Source organism: Carcharodon carcharias, chromosome 31 (genome assembly GCF_017639515.1).
Source record: "Carcharodon carcharias isolate sCarCar2 chromosome 31, sCarCar2.pri, whole genome shotgun sequence".
NCBI classification, from domain to species: Eukaryota; Metazoa; Chordata; class Chondrichthyes; order Lamniformes; family Lamnidae; genus Carcharodon; species Carcharodon carcharias.
This window is the reverse complement of record NC_054497.1, coordinates 28,098,238-28,117,893: the sequence shown is the minus strand read 5'-3', so window position 1 is coordinate 28,117,893 and position 19,656 is coordinate 28,098,238. Positions and strand designations below refer to the sequence as shown.

General features: G+C 44.2%; 1 protein-coding gene across 1 annotated transcript in view; it reads left to right on the top strand.

Moving 5' to 3' along the window:
• The first annotated feature begins 214 nt into the window (after positions 1-214).
• The window catches only part of chadlb (chondroadherin-like b), a 123,340-nt gene continuing 103,898 nt past the window's right edge, over positions 215-19,656 (top strand). The window contains exon 1 of the mRNA XM_041177649.1: positions 215-351. The gene's annotated coding sequence lies outside the window, so the exon portion shown is untranslated. The remainder of the gene's footprint in view (positions 352-19,656) is intronic.

Below are 19,656 nucleotides of genomic sequence, written 5' to 3'. Positions count from 1 at the left end.
GTACAAAAAAAGGGGTATGGTCTGTAAGCTAAGCTTCCCTCTGGGATTTGGTTTGTGCAGCAATTAACACCTAGGGCTCGGATACCTGAAAATCTCTGAGAGTCATTAGTCTATGGAATTCTCATCCCTAGAGTCCAGGAAGAGTGTCCTGCAGTAAGCATCGCGGTGAAGCCGTCTGGGAAGAGTGTCCTGCAGTCAGCATCATGGTGAAACAGTCTGGGAAGAATGTCCTGCAGTCAGTTCTTGTTGAAAATAACAAGAGTGATATCACAAGACAGCACGAGAGAGCAGCGGAGAGATCAGAACCAGCGCAAGTACAGGGAAGCTTGAAAAAGTGACGTCATTACAAAGGTGAGTGCTGATTGGTGAGTAGTGTGTAAGTGTTTTTCTCCAGTTTAAAATAAATTAAACTAAGGAAAGGTAACGGTTCTAGTTTTTATTTAAAGTACCTAAATAATTTAATTTTTTTTTACTGTATTTAACTTAAAGTAAGGGTTTTTATTTCAACTAGAGGCATGGCAGGGCAGCTCAGTCCAGTGTTATGTGCCACCTGCAACATGTGGGAAGACCTAGCTGCTCCTTGTATTCTGACCGACCACGTGTGCAGGAAGTGCCAGCAGCTACAGCTATTTGAGCTTCGAGTTTCGGAGCTTGAGCGGCAGCTAGAGGCACTGAGGTGCATTTGCGAGGCTGAGCGTTTCGTGGATATCACGTTTTTAGACGTGGTCCCCCCACAGCTTTTGGAAGTGCAGACAGAGAGAATGGGTGACCATCAGTCAAGAAATGTGTCAGGCACATAGTCAGGAAATCCCCAAGGTGCATCTTGCTCAAGAAACGCTTTGCTGTGTTGGAAAACGGTGAGAGTGAAGGCTCCTCCGGGGAGTGCAGCCACGCTTATGGCACTGTGAGTGGCTCAGCTGCACAGGGGGGGAGGAAAAAGATGGGAAGAGCAATAATGGTAGAAGACTCGATAGTAAGGGGAACAGACAGGTTTTTCTGCGGCTGCAGACATGACTCCATGATGGTATGTTGCCTCCCTGGTGCCAGGGTCAAGGATGCCACTGAACGGCTGCAGGGCATTTGAAAGAGATCGTGGTACATATTGGTACCAACGACATAGGTAGAAAGAGGGATGAAGTTCTGCAAGCAAAATTTAGGGAGCTAGGATTAAAAAACAGGACCTCAAAGGTAATAATCACTGGAATAGTTCCAGTGCCATGCGCTAGTTAGTATAGAAATAGGAGGTTAGTCCAGATGAATACGTGGCTGGAGAGATGGTAGAGGAGGGGGGGGCTCTAGATTTCTGCGACATTGGGACCATTTCTGGGGGTGGTGAGACCTGTACAAGGCGGACCAAAATGGGACCAACATCCTTGCGGGGAGGTTTGCTAGTGCTGTTGGGGAGGGTTTAAATTAACTTGGCCAGGGGATGGGATCCTGAGACGAGGTTCAGCAGGGGGAGATGCACAATCAAAATTAGAAGAGAGAGCAAGTGAGTCTGGAAGGCATAGAAATTATAGGCCAGTTAAGGCACAAGGGATAAAAACAAAAAAACTGCGGATGCTGGAAATCCAAAACAAAAACAAAAACAGAATTACCTGGAAAAGTAAGTCTGGCAGCATCGGCGGAGAAGAAAAGAGTTGACGTTTCGAGTCCTCATGACCCTTCGACAGAACTTGAGTTCGAGTCCAAGAAAGAGTTGAAATATAAGCTGGTTTAAGGCCATTGTGTGTGGGGGGCGGAGAGAGAGAGAGAGAGATGGAGGCGGGGGGGGCGGTGGTGGCGGTGGGTGTGGTTGTAGGGACAAACAAGCAGTGATAGAAGCAGATCATCAAAAGATGTCAACAACAATGGTACAAAAGAACACATAGGTGTTAAAGTTAAAGTTGGTGATATTATCTAAACGAATGTGCTAATTAAGAATGGATGGTAGGGCACTCAAGGTATAGCTCTAGTGGGGGTGTTTTTTTTTAAATAATGGAAATAGGTAGGAAAAGGAAAATCTTTATAATTTATTGAAAAAAAAAGGGGGGAAACAGAAAGGGGGTGGGGATGGGGGAGGGAGCTCACGACCTAAAGTTGTTGAATTCAATATTCAGTCCGGAAGGCTGTAAAGTGCCTAGTCGGAAGATGAGGTGTTGTTCCTCCAGTTTGCGTTGGGCTTCACTGGAACAATGCAGCAAGCCAAGGACAGACATGTGGGCAAGAGAGCAGGGTGGAGTGTTAAAATGCTCTCTTGCCCACATGTCTGTCCTTGGCTTGCTGCATTGTTCCAGTGAAGCCCAACGCAAACTGGAGGAACAACACCTCATCTTCCGACTAGGCACTTTACAGCCTTCCGGACTGAATATTGAATTCAACAACTTTAGGTCGTGAGCTCCCTCCCCCATCCCCACCCCCTTTCTGTTTCCCCCCTTTTTTTTTCAATAAATTATAAAGATTTTCCTTTTCCTACCTATTTCCATTATTTTAAAAAAAACACCCCCACTAGAGCTATACCTTGAGTGCCCTACCATCCATTCTTAATTAGCACATTCGTTTAGATAATATCACCAACTTTAACTTTAACACCTATGTGTTCTTTTGTACCATTGTTGTTGACATCTTTTGATGATCTGCTTCTATCACTGCTTGTTTGTCCCTACAACCACACCCACCGCCACCACCGCCCCCCCCGCCTCCATCTCTCTCTCTCTCTCTCTCCGCCCCCCACACACAATGGCCTTAAACCAGCTTATATTTCAACTCTTTCTTGGACTCGAACTCAAGTTCTGTCGAAGGGTCATGAGGACTCGAAACGTCAACTCTTTTCTTCTCCGCCGATGCTGCCAGACCTGCTGAGTTTTTCCAGGTAATTCTGTTTTTGTTTTTGTAAGGCACAAGGGAGTTTGGCAAGGTTGGATGGTATTTATTTTAATGCAAGGAGTCTGACGAATAAGGCAGATGAGTTGAGGGCTCAAATTAACATATGGAAGTATGATGTCGTTAATGTCACAGAGACATGGTTGAAAGAGGGGCAGCTCAATATTCCAAGATATAGGGTCTTCAGGCAAGATTGGGAAGGAAGTAAAGAGGAGGGGGTATCGCAATATTGCTCAGGAATCAATTACAGCAGTAAGGAGGGATGACATCTTAGAAGGCTGTTCAAATGAAGCCATATGGTGACAACTGAAAAACAAAAAAGGAGCAATCACATTGCTGGGAGTGTACTATAGGCCCCCAAACAGCCAGAGAGAAATGGAAGAGCACATATGTAGGCAAATTTCAGAGAAGTGTAAAAATAGTAGGGTGGTAATAGCAGGGGATTTCAACTTCCCCAACATTAACTGGGTTAGTCATAGTGTGATAAGTTTAGAGGGAGCGGAATTCTTAAAATACATCCAGGAGAGCTTTCTAAGCCAGGACGTAGATGGTCCTATAAGAGAGGGGATGGTTCTGGACTTAATTTTAGGGAATGAAGCCGGGCAAGTGGTAGAGGTATCAGTGGGGGAGCGTTTTTCAGAAAGTGATCGTAACTCCATTAGATTCAAGGTTGTTATGGAAAAGGACAAGGATGGGCCAGAAGTCAGACTTCTAAATCGTGGGAAGGCCGATTTTAATAAGATCATAAATGATTTGGCCAGAGTGGACTGGGAGCAGCTGCTTTTAGGTAAATCTGCATCAGAGCAGTGGGACTCATTCAAGGAGGAAATAGAGAGAGTAAAGGGCCAACATATTCCAGTAAAGACAAAGGATGGGACCAACAAATCCAGGGAAACCTGGATGCCGAGGGATATACAGGATTGTATAAAGAGAAAAAGGGATGCTTATGGCAGATACTGAGAGCTCAAAACAGCGGAAGCCCTAGAGGAGTATAAAATGTGCAGGGGGTAACTTAAAAAGGAAATTATGAGAGCAAAAAGGGGGCATGAGGAAACATTGGCAGGTAAAATAAAGGAAAATCCAAAGTTATTTGACAAGTACATTAAGAGTAAGAGGATAACTAGGGAAAGAGCAGGGCCCATTAAGGACTATAGTGGTAATTTGTGTGTGGAGCTGGAAGACGTAGGTAGGGTTCTAAATGAATACTTTGTGATGGCGTTCACAAGTGAGAGGGAAGACATGGGTATGGAAATCGGAAGAAGGATTTTGATATAATTAAAGAAATTAGCATAGAAAGGGAAGAGGTTCTAAGTGGTCTGGCAGGCTTAAAAGTACATAAATCTCCAGGCCCGGATGAAATGTATCCCAGGCTGTTGCGTGAGGCAAGGGAGGAGATAGCAGGGGCGCTGGCAGTAATTTTCAATATCTCTCTGGCCACAAGGGAGGTGCCAGAGGACTGGAGGACAGCCAATGTGGTACTGTTATTCAAGAAGGGAAGAAGGGATAAACCAGGGAACTACAGGCCAGTCAGTCTAACCTCAGTGGTGGGGAAACTATTGGAAGCAATTCTGAGGGACAGAATTAATCAACACTTCGAGAGGCAGGGATTAATCAAGGACAGTCAGCATGGTTTTGTTAAGGGGAGGTCATGTCTGACCAATTTGATTGAATTTTTCAAAGAGGTGACCAGGTGTGTAGATGGGGGCAATGCATTTGATGTAGTCTACTTGGACTTCAGCAAGGCTTTTGATAAGATCCAGCATGGGAGACTGATAATGAAGGTAAGAGCCCATGAGATCCAAGGCAATTTGGCAAATTGGATCCAGAATTGGCTAAGTGGTAGGAAGCAGAGTGTGATGGTCGAGGGATGTTTTTGTGACTAGATGCCTGTGTCCAGTGGGGTTCCACAGGGATTGGTGTTGGGCCGTTGCTGTTTGTGGTATATGTAAATGATTTAGACTTGAATGTAGGAGGTTTGATCAGTAAGTTCATGGATGACACAAAAATTGGTGAGGTGGTACATGGTGAGGAGGATAGCCTTAGATTACAGGAGGATATAGGTGGACTTGTCAGATGGGCTGATCAATGGCAAATGGAATTTAGTCCAGATAAGTGTGAGGTGATGCACTTGGGCAGTACAAACAAGGCACGGGGATACAGGATGAATGGTAGGATCCTGGGAACTACCGAGGATCAGAGGGACCTTGGTGTGCATGTCCACCGGTCCCTTAAGGTAGCGGGAAAGGTGGTTAATAAGGTGTATCGGATACTTGCCTTTTATTAGCCGAGGCATATAAGAGCATGGAGGTTATGCTGCAACTGTATAAAACGCTAGTTAAGCCACAGCTAAAGTATTGCGTGCAGTTCTGGAATCTGCATTATAGGAGGGATATGATTGCACTAGACAGAGTGCAGAGGAGATTTACCAGGATGTTGCCTGAGCTTGAGAGTTTTAGTTATGAGAAGAGACTGGATAGACTGGGGTTATTTTCTCTGGAGCAGAGGAGACTGAGGGGACACACCATTGAGGTGTATAAAATTATGAGGGGCATAGATAGGGTAGACAGGAAGGAATTTTTTCCCTTGGTGGAGGGATCAATAACTAGGGGGCATAAAATTTAAGGTAAGGAGCAGGAGGTTTAGAAGGGATGTGAGGAAGAATTTTTTCACCCAAAGGGTGGTGGGAATCTGGAACTCACTGCTTGAAAGGGTGGTACAGGCAGAAATCCTCATAACACTTAAGAAGTATTTGGATGTGCACTTGTGATGCCATGGCATACAAGGCAATGGGCCTAGTGCTGGAAAATGGGATTAGAATAGTTAGGTACTTGTTTGACCGGTGCAGACCTGATGGGCTGAAGGGCCTTTTTTTGTGCTGTAGACCTCTATGACTCTATGAGAAAGCAGGGCAGGCAGGATCATTGAATATTTTTAAGGCTGACTTAGATTCTTGACTAACAAGGGAATGAAAGACTATAGGGGGTAGACAGGAAAGTAGAGGCCACAATCAGCACTGGACCTCGGTCATGCCCTGAGCTTTGTAGCTGCAGAACCGGCTTTCAGCCTCTCCACCACTGCCCACAGAGCTCTTTACAGCAGGAAAAGATACAACACTTAATGACATTGCAGCTTCACAGCTGCTATTCAGATCAACTTTCTAGAGCCCAATTCCACCAGATCACTGTCTTTCTGATCGACAACCATTCTGATCAAATGCCCCTTTGAATTACTCACTCTCTCCGAGGGTGTCTTTTGAATAGGGTCCTGAATCTTGCTGCCATGCTTGCTTCCAGCCATTTTCAGTCCCAGGCCTTTTTGGCTTCTCCCATGATGCCGCGCTTGAGATCACTGCCACTATGTTGAGCACTGTTACTAACACATTATGCACATCTACTTCCCTGCCACTATATTGTGTTATTGGCTCTTAACAGAAACCTAGGAACAGGAGTAGGCCAACTGGCCTTTCAAGTCTGCTCCGTTATTCAATTAGTTCATAGCTGATCATAAATCTCAACGCCATATTCCTATTTTTAATATTAATTCATGGGATGTAGATGTCGCTGGCTAGGCCCTAATTACCCTTGAGAAGGTGGTGGTGAGCTGCCTTCTTGAACCGCTGCAGTCCGTGTGGTGTAGGTACACCCACAGCGCTGTTAGGAAGGGAGTTCCAGGATTTTGAACCAGCGACAGTAAAGGAACAGCGAAGTGTTTCCAAGTCAGGATGATGAGTGGCTTGGAGGAGAATCTCCAGGTGTTTCTATGTGTTTGCTGCCCTTGCCCTTTAGATGGTAGTGGTTGTGAGTTTGGAAGGTGTTGTTTAAGGAACCTTTGGTGAGTTCCTGCAGTGCAACTTGTAGACGGTACATTCTGCTGCTACTGTGCGTCAGTGGTGGAGGGAGTGAATGTTTGTGGGTGGGGTGCCAATCAAGTGGGCTGCTTTGTCCTGGATGGTGTCAAGCTCCTTGAGTGTTTTTGGAACTGCACTCATCCAGGCAGGTGGAGAGTATTCCATCACACTCCTGACTTTTGCCTTGTCGATGGTGGACAGGTTTTGGGAGTCAGGAGGTGAGTTACTTGCTGCAGGATTCCTAGCCTCTGACTTGCACTTGTAGTAACAGTAGTTATATGGCTAGTCCAGTTCAGTTTCTTGTCAATGGTAACCCCCCAGGATGTTAATCCTTGGGGATTCAGTGATAGTAGTGCCATTGAATGTTATGGGGTGATGGTTAGATACTCTGGTGCTGGAGATGGTAATTGTCTGGCACCTGTGTGACATGAATGTTACTTGCCACTTGTCAGCCCAAGCCTGGATATCGTCCAGGTCTTGCTGCATTTGGACATGGACTGCTTCAGTATCTGAGGAATCGCAAATGGTGCTGAACATTGTGCAATCATCAGCGAACATCCCCACTTCTGATCTTATGATGAAAGGAAGGTCATTGATGAATCAGCTGAAGATGGTTGGACCTAGGACACCACCCTGAGGAACTCCTGCAGTAATGTCCTGGAGCTGAGATGATTGACCTCCAACAATCTCAACCATCTTCCTTTGTGCTCGATATGACTCCAACCAGCAGAGAGATTTCCCCCTGATGCCCATTAACTCCAGTTTTGCTAGGGCTCCTTGATGCCACACTCGGCCAATTTGTGTCTTGATATCAAGGGCAGTCACTCTCACCTCACTTCTGGAGTTTCGCTCTTTTGTCCATGTTTGAACCAAGGCTGGAATGAGGTCAGGAGCTGAGTGATCCTGGCGGAAGCCAAACAAAGCATCTGAGAGTAGATTATTGCTAAGCAAGTGCCGCTTGATAGCACTGTTGATGACCCTTTCCATCCTTTACTGATGATCAAGGGTAGACTAATGGGGCAGTAATTGGTCGGGTTGGATTTATCCTGCTTTTTGTGCACAGGACGTACCTGGGGAAATTTTCCACATTGCCGGGTAGATGCCAGAGTTGTTGCTGTACTGGAACAGCTTGGCTAGGGGCGCGGCAAGTTCTGGAGCACAAGTCTTCAGTACTATTGCCAGTACATTGTCAGGGCCCATTGTCTTTGCAGTATCCAGTGCCTTCAGCAGTTTCTTGATATCATGTGCAGTGAATCACATTGGCTGAAGACTGGCATCTGTGATGCTGGGGACCTCAGGAGGAGGCCAAGATGGATCATCCACTCAGTACTTACGGCTGAAAATGGCTGCAAATGCTTCGGCCTTATCTTTTGCACTGATGTGCTGGGCTCCCCATCATTCAGGATGGGGGTATTTGTGGAGCCTCCTCCTCCAGTGAGTTGTTTAATTGCCCACCATCATTCACAACCAGATGTGGCAGGACTGCAGAACTTAAATTTGATCCATTGGTTGTGGAATCGCTTAGTTCTGTCTATCACTCGCTGCTTATGTTTGGCACTTAAGTCATCCTGCATTGTATCTTCACCAGGTTGACACCTCATTTTTAGGTATGCCTGGTGCTGTTCCTGGCAAACCCCCCACTGCACTCTTCATTGAACCAGGATTGATCCCCTGGCTTGGTGGTAATGGTAGAGTGGAGGATATGCTGGGCCATGAAGTTACAGATTGTGGTTGAGTGCAATTCTGCAGATGACCCACAGCATTTCCTGGTTGACCAGTCTTGAGTTGCTAAATCTATTCGAAATCACAGTGGAATTGCCACGCAACACAATGGAGAGTTTCCTCAAAATGAAGATGGGACTTCATAGGCACTGTCCCCGCACCCGCCCCCCCCCCCGCCTCCCCCCCAAAACCAGATTTTAGTAAGGAGGACTTTGCAGGGTTGACAGGGCTGAGTTTCCCGGTTTTGTTTCCGGTGCCTAGGTCGATGCCGGATGGTCCACCTGGTTTCATTCCTTTTAGACTTTTTAGCAGTTTGTTACATCTTACTAAGCCTTTTCAGAGGGCACTTAATAGTCGACCACTTGTGAGTCTGGAGGCACATGTAGGCCAGACCAGTTAAGGATGGCAGATTTCCTTCTCTAAAAGGTTTTTACGATAATTGATTCATGGTCATCATTAGACTTTTAATTCCAAATTTATTATGGTGGGATTCAAACCCAGGACCCCAGAGCATTTCCCTGGGTCTCTGGATTACTAGTCCAATGACAACACCACTATGCTACCACCTCCCCTGATGTCATTAATATCCAGAAACCTATCTATTTCTGTCTTGAACATACTCAATGAATGAGCTTCCACAGCCCTCTATTGTAGAGAATTTCAAAGATTCACCACTCTCTGAAGAAATTCCTCCTCATCTCAGTCCTAAATGGCCTGCCCCTTATTCTGAGAATGTGCCTCTGGTTCTTGATTCACCAGCTAGGGTAAACGTCCAAAACATCTACCCTATCATGCCCTGTAAGAATTTTGTAAGTTCCAATTCGATCACCTCTCATTCTTCTAAACTCTAGAGAATACAGGTCCAGTTTCCTCCATCTCTCCACATAAGACAATCCCGCAATCCCAGAGATTAGTCTAGTGAACCTCTGCGGCACTCCCTCCATGGCAAGTATATCCTTAGATAAGGGGACCAAAACTGTACACAATACTGCAGATACAGTTTCACCAAGGCTCTATACAATTGCAGCAAGACATCTTTACTCCTGTACTCAAATCCCCCTGTGATGAAGGCCAACATACCATTTGCCTTCCTAATTGCTTGCTGCAGCTGCATGCTAACTTTTAGTGGACAAGAATACCCAGGCCCCAGCACTGAGCCCTGTGGTACCCCGCTAGTAACTGCCTACTATCCTGAGAATGACCTGTTTATTCCTACTCTCTGTTTTCTGCCTGTTAAGCAATTCCCAATCCATAGTAGAATATTACCCCCAATCCCATGTGCTCTAATTTTGTTTACTAACCTCCAGTGTGGGACCTTATCAAAAGCCTTCTGAAAATCCAAATACACCACAACCACTGCTTCTCCTTTATCTATGCTGCAGGTAAAATCCTCAAAAACTCCAACAGGTTTGTCATACATGATGTCCCTTTCATCAATTCATGTTGACTCTGCCCAATCAAATTATTATTTTCTAAGTGTCCAGTTATCACATCCTTTATAATAGATTCTGACATTTTCCCCACTACTGAAGTGAAACTAACAGGCCTTATAGTTCTCGGTTTTCTCTCTTCCTCCCTTTGTAAGTAGTGGCGGGTATGTTTGCTACTTTCCACTCTGCAGGAACCTTTCCAGAATCTGTAGAGTTTTGAAAGATAGCCATCAATGCACCTACTATCTCTATAAACCACCTCCTTCAACACTCTAGGATGTAGCTCATCAGGTCCAGAGGATTTATCAACCCTCAATTCTTATTAATTATTTATTAACACTAATTTATTAATTCTCTTTAATAATACTAATTTATTTATGAATACTAATTTCTTTCAGTTCCTCATTTTCACAAGCCCCCTTGGTTCCCTAGTATTTCTGGTAGATTTCCTGTATCTTCCTCCATGAAGACAGGCACGAAGTAATTGTTCAGTTTTACCACAATTTCCCTTTTCTCCATTATAAACTTTCCTGTCTCCACCTGTAATGGACCCACATTTGTCCTAGAAATCTTATCTTTTCTACATACCCAAAGAAGCTTTTATTGCTTTTATGTTTCTCGCTAGCTTGCATTCATATTCTCTTTTCCCTTTCTTTATCAGTTTCGTGATCCTCCTTTGCTGGATTCTAAATTGCTCCCAATCCCCTGGTTTACCATTTTTCTGGCAACCTTATAAGCCTCTTCCTTTGATCTAATACAATCCTTAACTTCTTTTATGAGCCACAGTTGATTCACCTTTCCTGTTGGGTTTTTGTGTTAGAGGAATGTAAACATACCAAACATTGTAACGATAATTGATAAACTACATGAATAATTCTTTATTAAAGAATAGCAAGATTCAGGATTGCAGTAGAGCATTGAATATTTTTAAGTCTGAGTTTATTTATTTAGATTCTTGATTGACAGGGGAGTCAAAGAATATAGGGGTTAAACAGGAGCATAGAGCTGAGGCCACAATGAGGTCAACCATGGAGCAGGCGTGACAGACCAAATGGTCTACTCCTGCTCCTAATTCATATGTTTGTATGTTGTCAGGATGCAACTAGTCGAGTGCCAAAAGATTGATGCTAGGGCCTCAACTATTTGTAATCTAGATTCATGACTTAGTGCTTCTCAAATGTTATTGCTGTAATGTCGTAGTCCTATGTGGCGACTTGTGCTTATTGTTCATTAACTTTATTTACCAAGTAACGTGCACTTACACACAGGCACTCCAAACCCAACTTAAACTGCTCTGCATTTATACCCAGGCTGATCCCTCCTATTTCCGAACTATCCTTCAGAACAGAACTCTGTTTCTTCTCCACAGATGCTGCCAGACCACTTGAGTATTTCCAGTATTTTCTGTTTATATTTCAGGTTAATTCCAGCATCTACAGTGTTTAGCTTCTCCTCTCCAAAGTTTCATCCTGGTGACCAGCCACCGACCAAATTAATTTAAACCTTCCTCGCGTTACCAGTGAACCTTCCTGGGAGGTTATTGGTCCCAACTCTATCGAGGCACCGCCTGCCCAACCTGAACAGGTCCTTTCTGCCCCAGAACAGGATCCATTACCCCAGGAATCTGAATTCATCCCTCCTACACCAATTTGTCATTCATTACATGTTTAATCCTACAATTCCTATGCTCAATGTCACATGGACCTGGGAGTCTTTTTAATTCCTCATGGGATCTGGGCATCGCTGGCAAGTCCAGCATTTGAGAACATCCCTAACTGCCCTTAAGAAGGTGGTGGGGAAACGTGTAGAAACAATAATTTGGGACAAAATTAATACTCACTTGGACAAATGGAAGGTCAATTGAGGAAAGCCAGCATGGATTTGTTAAGGACAAGTCACATTTAACTAAATTGTTTGAGTTTTTTGTGGAAAATGAAAGCTCATTGGCATGAGTAGAAGATTGGCTGGCTAACAGGAAGCAGAGAGTAGGCATAAATGGGTTTTTTTCTGGTTGGCAGTATGTAACAAGTGGTGTGCCAGAGGGATCAACTGTTTACAATTTATATAAATTACTTGGATGAAGGGTTGGATGGAATGGTTGCCAAATTTGCTGATGACACAAAGATAGGTAGGAAAGTAAGTTGTGAAGAGGACAAAAGGAGGCTACAGAAAAATATAGATAATTTAAGTGAGTGAGCAAAGATCCGGCAAATGGAGCATATTGTGGGAAAATGTGAAATTGTCATTTTGGCAGGAAGGAAAAAAGAGAAGCATATTATCTAAATGGCGAGAGATTGCAGAGCTCTGAAATGCAATGGGATCTGGGTGTCTTAGTGCATGAATCACAAAAGGCTAGTCTGCCAGTACAGCAAATAATTAGGAAAGCTAATAGAATGTTATCATTTATTGTGAGGGAAATTGAATACAGAAGTATGGAGGTTATGCTTCAGTTGTACAGGGCACTAGTAAGACCACATCTGGAGTACTGTGTACAGTATTGCGTCTCCTTATTTAAGGAAGGATGTAAATGCATTGGAAGCAGTTCAGAGAAGGGTTACCAGACTAATACCTGGAATGGGTGGGATGCCTTATGGGGAAAGGTTGGACAGGCTGGGCTTGTATCCGCTGGAATTTAGAAGAGTAAGAGGTGACTTGATTTAAACATGTAATATCCTGAGGAATCTTGACAGGGTGGATGTGGAATGGATGTTTCCTCTTGTGGGAGAATCTAAAACTATGGGTCACTGTTCAAAAATAAGAGGTCGCCCATTTAAAATGCAGATGAGGGGAATTTTTTTTCTCTGAGGGTCGTGAGTCTTTGGAACTCTCTTCCTGAAAAGGTGGTGGAAGCAGAGTCTTTGAATATTTTTAAGGCAGATGTGGATAGATTCTTGGTAAGCAAGGGGGTGATAGGTTATTGGGCTAGGTGGTATGCAGATTTGAGTTTACTATCAGATGAGCCATGATCTTATTAAATGGCGGTGCAGGCTCGAAGGGCTGAATGGCCTACTCCTGCTCCTTGTTCGTATCTTTGTATGGTTGATGTTAATGCTGTTGATGTGGGGTACATGGACTTCCAGGAGGCATTTGATAAGATGCCGCACAACAGACTTTTCTGCAAAGGTGGAGCTCTTGGAATAAAAGGGGCAGTAGCAACATGGAAACAAAATTGGTTGAGTGACAGGAAGCAGAAAGTCGTGGTTTATTTTCAGACTGGAGGAATGTTTGTAGTGGAGTTCCCCAGGGGTCAGTGGTAGGACCTTTGCTTTTCCTTATATATATGAATGACTTAGACCTTGCTGTACAGAGCACAATTTCAAATGGATGGACAATGCAAAACATGGATGTGCTATGAACTGTGAGGAGGATGGAGTAGAACATTGTCGGTGGGGGGGGGAAGGTGGGGAGGTGGTGGCAGGTGGGGAGGTGGTGGCAGGTGGGGTGGAAAGATCACATGAGAGGAGATGTGGTAAAAGAAAGAGAAAAGACAAGGCAACAGAACAGGGAAACAATACGAGTAATGACAACCCAAGCGTGGCAGGAAGGGACAGAGCATAAAAACTTAGGAATGCATCAGCAGGTAAGGCCAGAGTTTGCAAGAATGATAAAAAGGACAAAATTAAAGGCCCTATATCTGAATATGTGCAGCATTTGTAACAAAATAGATGAACTAATAGCACCAATAGAAATAAATATGTACAACTAGATAGCCATTTCAGATGTATGGTTGCAAAATGACTAAGACTGGGAAATAAGTATTCAAGGGTATTTGACATTTTGGTAGGGTAGGAACTTAGGAAATGTGTTGGGGTAGTTCTGTTAATTAAGGATACCATTAGTACAATAGTGGGAGATGACATTAGTTCAGAGATCTAGATGTAGAATCAGTTTGGTTAGAGATAAGAAATAGCATTTGTAAATGAAAAAGAGCAATAGAACAGGGTAACAATGTGGCTTGGATCTTTGAAGGTAAAGACAGGAATCCCTCATGAGAGAATTTCAGTGAGATTGGTTTACTCAGTGCTTTCTGATGTCTGGGTGGGTTGTTGAGAAATCCATGGACTCTGTCTTGGTCGCAGCTGCCATTTATCTCATCTCATGTGATCCTTCCACGCCACCACCCCCCACAGTGTTCTTTTGAAGTTCTACACCTGTAAAAGATTGCTGGTGGGAGTAGTTTATAGGCCCCTTGATATAGCTACACTGTAGGGCAGAGTACACAGGCAAAAATAATGGGGGTTTGCAGCAAAGGTACTGCAGTAATCATGGGTTATTTTAATCATCTTATGATCCTGGGACAGACTTCCAAGTTTTTGGTAAGATCTGGTTGAGGGGGCCAACAATGTTTTGTTTAAAGTAGACAAAGTTTGAGATTCAAGACATTTGAACAAAGTCACAAGATTCCACTTTTTGAACAAACAAAAACAAACTTTACTAAACAAGTTAAAAAAGATAAAACAATTTACAGTACCTATCTTATACTCTAACATTCAGGGTTAATATGAGGTACATGTGAATTAGCAGGCAAACCATAGTTGAACACACACCACACCAATAAATGGCAATGCGACCAAGGCAGAGTCCATGGATTTCTCAACGACGCAACCGAACGTCAGAAAACACAGTAAGTAAACCAATCTCACTGAAATTCTCTCTCCTTAATGAGGGACCCCTGTCTTTACCTCAGAATTCTCTCCAAAGGCACTCCAACTCAAACGGCATCTATGATGACCCATCTTACGCGTTTGAATCTCATCTCCTGAGATTCCGTTCCCCTGGATTCCAGACTATGCACTCAAGCACAAACTCACAAGCACAGCTTCAGCTCTTTGGCTGCTTTGTGCAGAATATTACTGCTCCAAAGGGGTACCCTTCCCCAGTGGCCTATAGCACAGAGTCACCAACCTACTGCTGCCTTCTTGGATATTCAGGGCTTTTCCTGAGTCCCCTCCACTTAAGGTCTGCTAACTGCAGCACTTTTTCTGCTTGGAGCTTGTTTCTCTGCTCCTCTCTTACTTTTTCCTTAACTTACCTGGGACCTGTCTCTGCCCCCTGCTTGGGACGTTTGTCTGCAATGGCATGCCACACATGACCCAGTTTTCACACCGTTTTCCTTTGTGTGCAGGTGCACTGTACCCGTACTCGGCCCAAAGAACTTACAATGCTGAACTGCACATGCGAAACCTGCTCCTGCCTGCGTATGTGCGGAAAGTCCAAGATCTGTTGATTCTTGAAGTCCCTGTCCTCTGCTCTCGGCCAAGAAGTTAAGTTGACTTTCATAATAATCTTCATATGGATTGGACAAATCAGGTAGGTAAATGAGTTCACAGAGTCCATTCAGGACAATTTCTTGGTGCACTGCGTTCTAGTGCCAGTCAGGGAGTGGGCTTTTTTAGACCTGGTAATATGTAATGAAACAGGATTAACTAATGACTTAGGGAAGGTGATGGCATAGTGGTATTGTCACAGGACTGGTAATTCAGAGAGCCAATAATGCTCTGGGGATCCTGGTTCTTAAATGCCCTAGCAAGCCACTCAGTTGTATCAAACCACTAAAAAGTCAATAAAAAGAAATTAAACTGGACCGACCACCTGACACCGACCTAGGCACTGGAAATGACAATGGCAAACCCAGCCCTGTCGACCCTGCAAAGTCCTCCTCTCTAACATGTGGGGGCTTGTGCCAAAATTGGGAGAGCTGTCTCATAGACTAGTCAAGCAACAGCCTGACATAGTCATCCTCATGGAATCATATCTTACAGATCATGTCCCAGACACCACCATCACCGTCCCTGGGTATGTCCTGTCCCGGGGCAGGACAAATCCAGCAGAGATGGTGGTACAGTGTATACAGTCGGAGGGGGGGTGGTGGAGTTGCTCTGAGAGTCCTCAAGATTGACTCCAGACCCCATGAAGTCTCATGGCACCAGGTCAAACATAGGCAAGGAAACCTCCTACCACGTACTGCCCTGCCTCAGCTGACCACCACTTGGAGGAAGCACTGAGGGTGTCAAAGGTGTAGAATGTACTCTGGGTGGGTGACTTCAACGTCCATCGCCAAGAGTGGCTTGGTTGCGTCACCACTGACAATTAAACAACTCATTGGAGGAGGAGGCGGCTCCACAAATATCCCCATCCTCAATGAAAGAGGAGCCCAGCACATCAGTACTAAAGATAATGCTGAAGCAATAGCAACAATCTTCAGTCAGAAATGCCGAGTGGATGATCCATCTCAGCCCCCTCCAGAGGTCCCCAGCATCAGCCAATTCAATTCAGTCCATGTGATATCAAGAAATGGCTGAAGGCACTGGATAGCACAAAGGCTATGGGCCCTGACAATGTATATGCAATAGCACTGAAGACTTGTGCTCCAGAACATGTTATGCCCCTAGCCAAGCTGTTCCAGTACAGCTACAACACTGGCATCTACCCGGGTATGTGGAAAATTGCCCAGGCATGTCCTGTATACAAAAAGCAGGACAAACCTAACCCTGCCATTAACCGCTCCATCAGTCTACTCTCCATCATCAGTAAAGTGATGAAAGATGTCATCAACAGTGCTATTGAGGTTATTGCTTATCAATAACCTGCTCACTGACACTTAGTTTGGTTTCCACCAGGGTCACTTAACTTCTGACCTCATTACAGTCTTGGTTCAAACTTGGACAAAAGAGCTGAACTCAAGCGGCGAGGTGAGAGTGACCGCCCTTAACATCAGGCAGCATTTTACCGAGTGTGGCATCAAGGAGTCCTTGTAAAACTGGATTCAATGGGAATCGGGGAAAACTCTGCTGGTTGGAATCACACCTCGCACAAAGGAAGATGGTTGAGGTTGTTGGAGGTCAGTCATCTCAGCTCCAGGATATCACTGCAGGAGTTCCTCAGGGTAGTGTCCTCGGCCCAACCATCTTCAGCTGCTTCATCGATGATCTTCCTTCCAACATAAGGTCAGAAGTAGGGATGTTCGCTGATGATTGCACAATGTTCAGCACCATTCCCGACTCCTCAGATACTGAAGCAGTCCATGTCCAAATGCAACAAGACCTGGACAATATCCAGGCTTGTGCTGACAAGTGGCAAGTAACATTCATGTCACACAAGTGTCAGGCAATAACCATCTTCAACAAGAGAGAATCTAACCATCGCCCCCTTGATATTCAATGGCATTACCGAGGCTGAATCCCCCACTATCAACATCCTGGGGGTTACTATTGACCAGAAACTGAACTGGGCTAGCCATATAAATACTGTGGCTACAAGAGCAAGTCAGAGGCTAGGAATCCTGTGGCAAATAGCTCACCTCCTGACTCCCCAAGGCTTGTCCACCATCTACAAGGCACAGGTTAGGAGTGTGATGGAATACTGTCCACTTGCCTGGATGAGTACAGTTCCAACACCACTCAAGAAGCTTGACACTATCCAGACAAAGCAGCCCGCTTGATTGGCACCCCACCCACAAACATTCACTCCCTCCACCATCAATGCACAGTAACAGCAGGATGTACCATATACAAGATGCACTGCAGAAACTCACCAAGGCTCCTTAGACGTCACCTTCCAAACCACAGCTACTACCATCTAGAAGGATCAGGGCAGTAGACATATGGAAACACTTGGAAGCTCTCCTCCAAGCCAGCTACTGTCCTGACTTGGAAATATATCGCCATTTCCTTCAGGGTCAAAATCCTGGAACTCACTCCCTAATAACACTGTGGATGTACCTACACCACATGTACTGCAGTGGTTCAGGATGGCAACTCACCACCTTCTTAAGGGCAATTAGAGATGGGCAATAAATATTAGTTTAACCAAAGATGCCCACATCCCATAAATGAATAAAAAAAAACTAAAGGAATCTCTAGGCAACAGTGATCATAACATGATAGAATTTCAAATTGAGTTCGAGGGTAAAAAGTATGGGTCTATGACTAGTGTCTTAAACTTCAACGAAGGCAATTACAAGGTTATGAAGACAGAGTTGGCTAAAGTGAACTGAGAAAATAGGTTAAAATATAAGACAGTAGAAGAGCAGAGGCCGACATTTAAAAAGATATTTCATAATTCTCAGCAATTAGAAATTAGAGTTTAAGAGAAAGATAGCTAGAAATATAAAAATAGATAGTAAGAGTTTCTACAAGTATTTAAAATTAAAAGAGTAGCTAAAGTGGCCAATAGAGGGTGAGACTGGTGTATTAATAATGGGAAACAAGGAAATAGCAGAAGCACTGATCAGGTATTTGGTGCCTGTCTTCACTGTACAAGGCATGAAAAACATCTCAAGAATACTTGAAAATCAAGAGGTAAAAGAGAGGCAGGAACTTAAACAATCACTAGGGAAAAGGTACTGGGAAAATTATTGGAACCAACAGGGGAATTAAAAACAGAAAATGCTGAAAAAACTCAGGTCTGGCAGCATTGGTAGAGAGAGAAACAGAGTTAACGTTTCTAGTCTGTAGGTCTCTTCTCCAGAACTACTTCAGAACTAAAGTCTGATAAGACCCTTGGATCTGATGGCCTGTGTCCTAGAGCCTTAAAAATGTGGCTGCATTAGTTGTGATTTTCCAAAATTCTCTAGACTCTGCAAAGGTCCCAGCAGACTGGGAGATCACAACTACGACACTCAAGAAAGGAGGGAGAGAGAAAGCAGGAAACTCTGGGATAGTTAGCCTAACTTCTTCTGGAGGAGGAGGATGTTTGTCACAGAGTACAGCATGTGGCAAAAACCCTGCATGGAGTATTTTAACATGGGGAGGATCTTGTGCTGCAGCTATCACACGGTAGTTAGTCTAACATCTGTCATAGGGAAAACGCTAGAATCTAATATTAAGGAGTAATAGGTCATCTAGAAAGTCAACGTGGTTTTGTGAAAGAGAAACTGTGTTTGTCTAATTTATTAGCGTTTTTTGAGGAAGTAGCAAACTAGGTGGATCAATGGGAAGCTGTAGATGTGGTGTACTTGGATTTCCGAAGGGCATTTGATAAGGTGCCACATCAGAGGGCATGGATTTTAGGTAATTGACAAGAGGACCAATAGTGACATGAGGAAATTGTTTTTCACACAGTGAGTGGTTTGGGTCTAAAGTGCACAGGAGGAAAGTTGATAAGAGAGCATTCAAAAGAGTTTTGTTATCTGTAAAAGGCTATATAATAAAATCTCCCAGTTCCCATTTTTTCTTTTGCAAAAATATGTTTTATTCAAAAATAAATATCTAAAAGAATATTACAAAATATATTTTAAATTGTCATACAGGAAATGCAATATACAAGCAACTTTTTCCATACAGCGCGTTGCACTTTCAGGTGCCTCAAAACAGTTGTATTAACTATATACATTCAAGAACAAGTTTACATCCCAAAGGGCCTGACACTGTTACAGTCCCTCAGTGCACTATACCTGAAAGGCTGTAGACACTGGTCTTTCCCCATTGCTTCTCCGCAGCGGCTGCCCCAAGCTTTAGTGTGTCCCTCAGCATGTAGTCCTGGACCTTGGAAAGTGCCAGTCTGCAATACTCGGTCAGGGACAACTCTTTACACAGGAAGACCAACAAATTTTGGGCAGACCAAAGAACGTCTTTCACTGAGTTGATGATTCACCAGCTGCAGTTGATGCTTGTCTTGGTGTCTCCCCCTGGGAACAGCCCATAGAGCACAGAGTCCTGTGTCACAGAACTGCACAGGATGAACCTCGACAGAAACCACTGCATCTCTCTCCAGACCTTCTTTGCAAAGGCATATTCTAGAAGGTGTGTGATCGTCTCTTCTTATTGCAGCTGATTGAAGGTCAGCGTGCTGTGG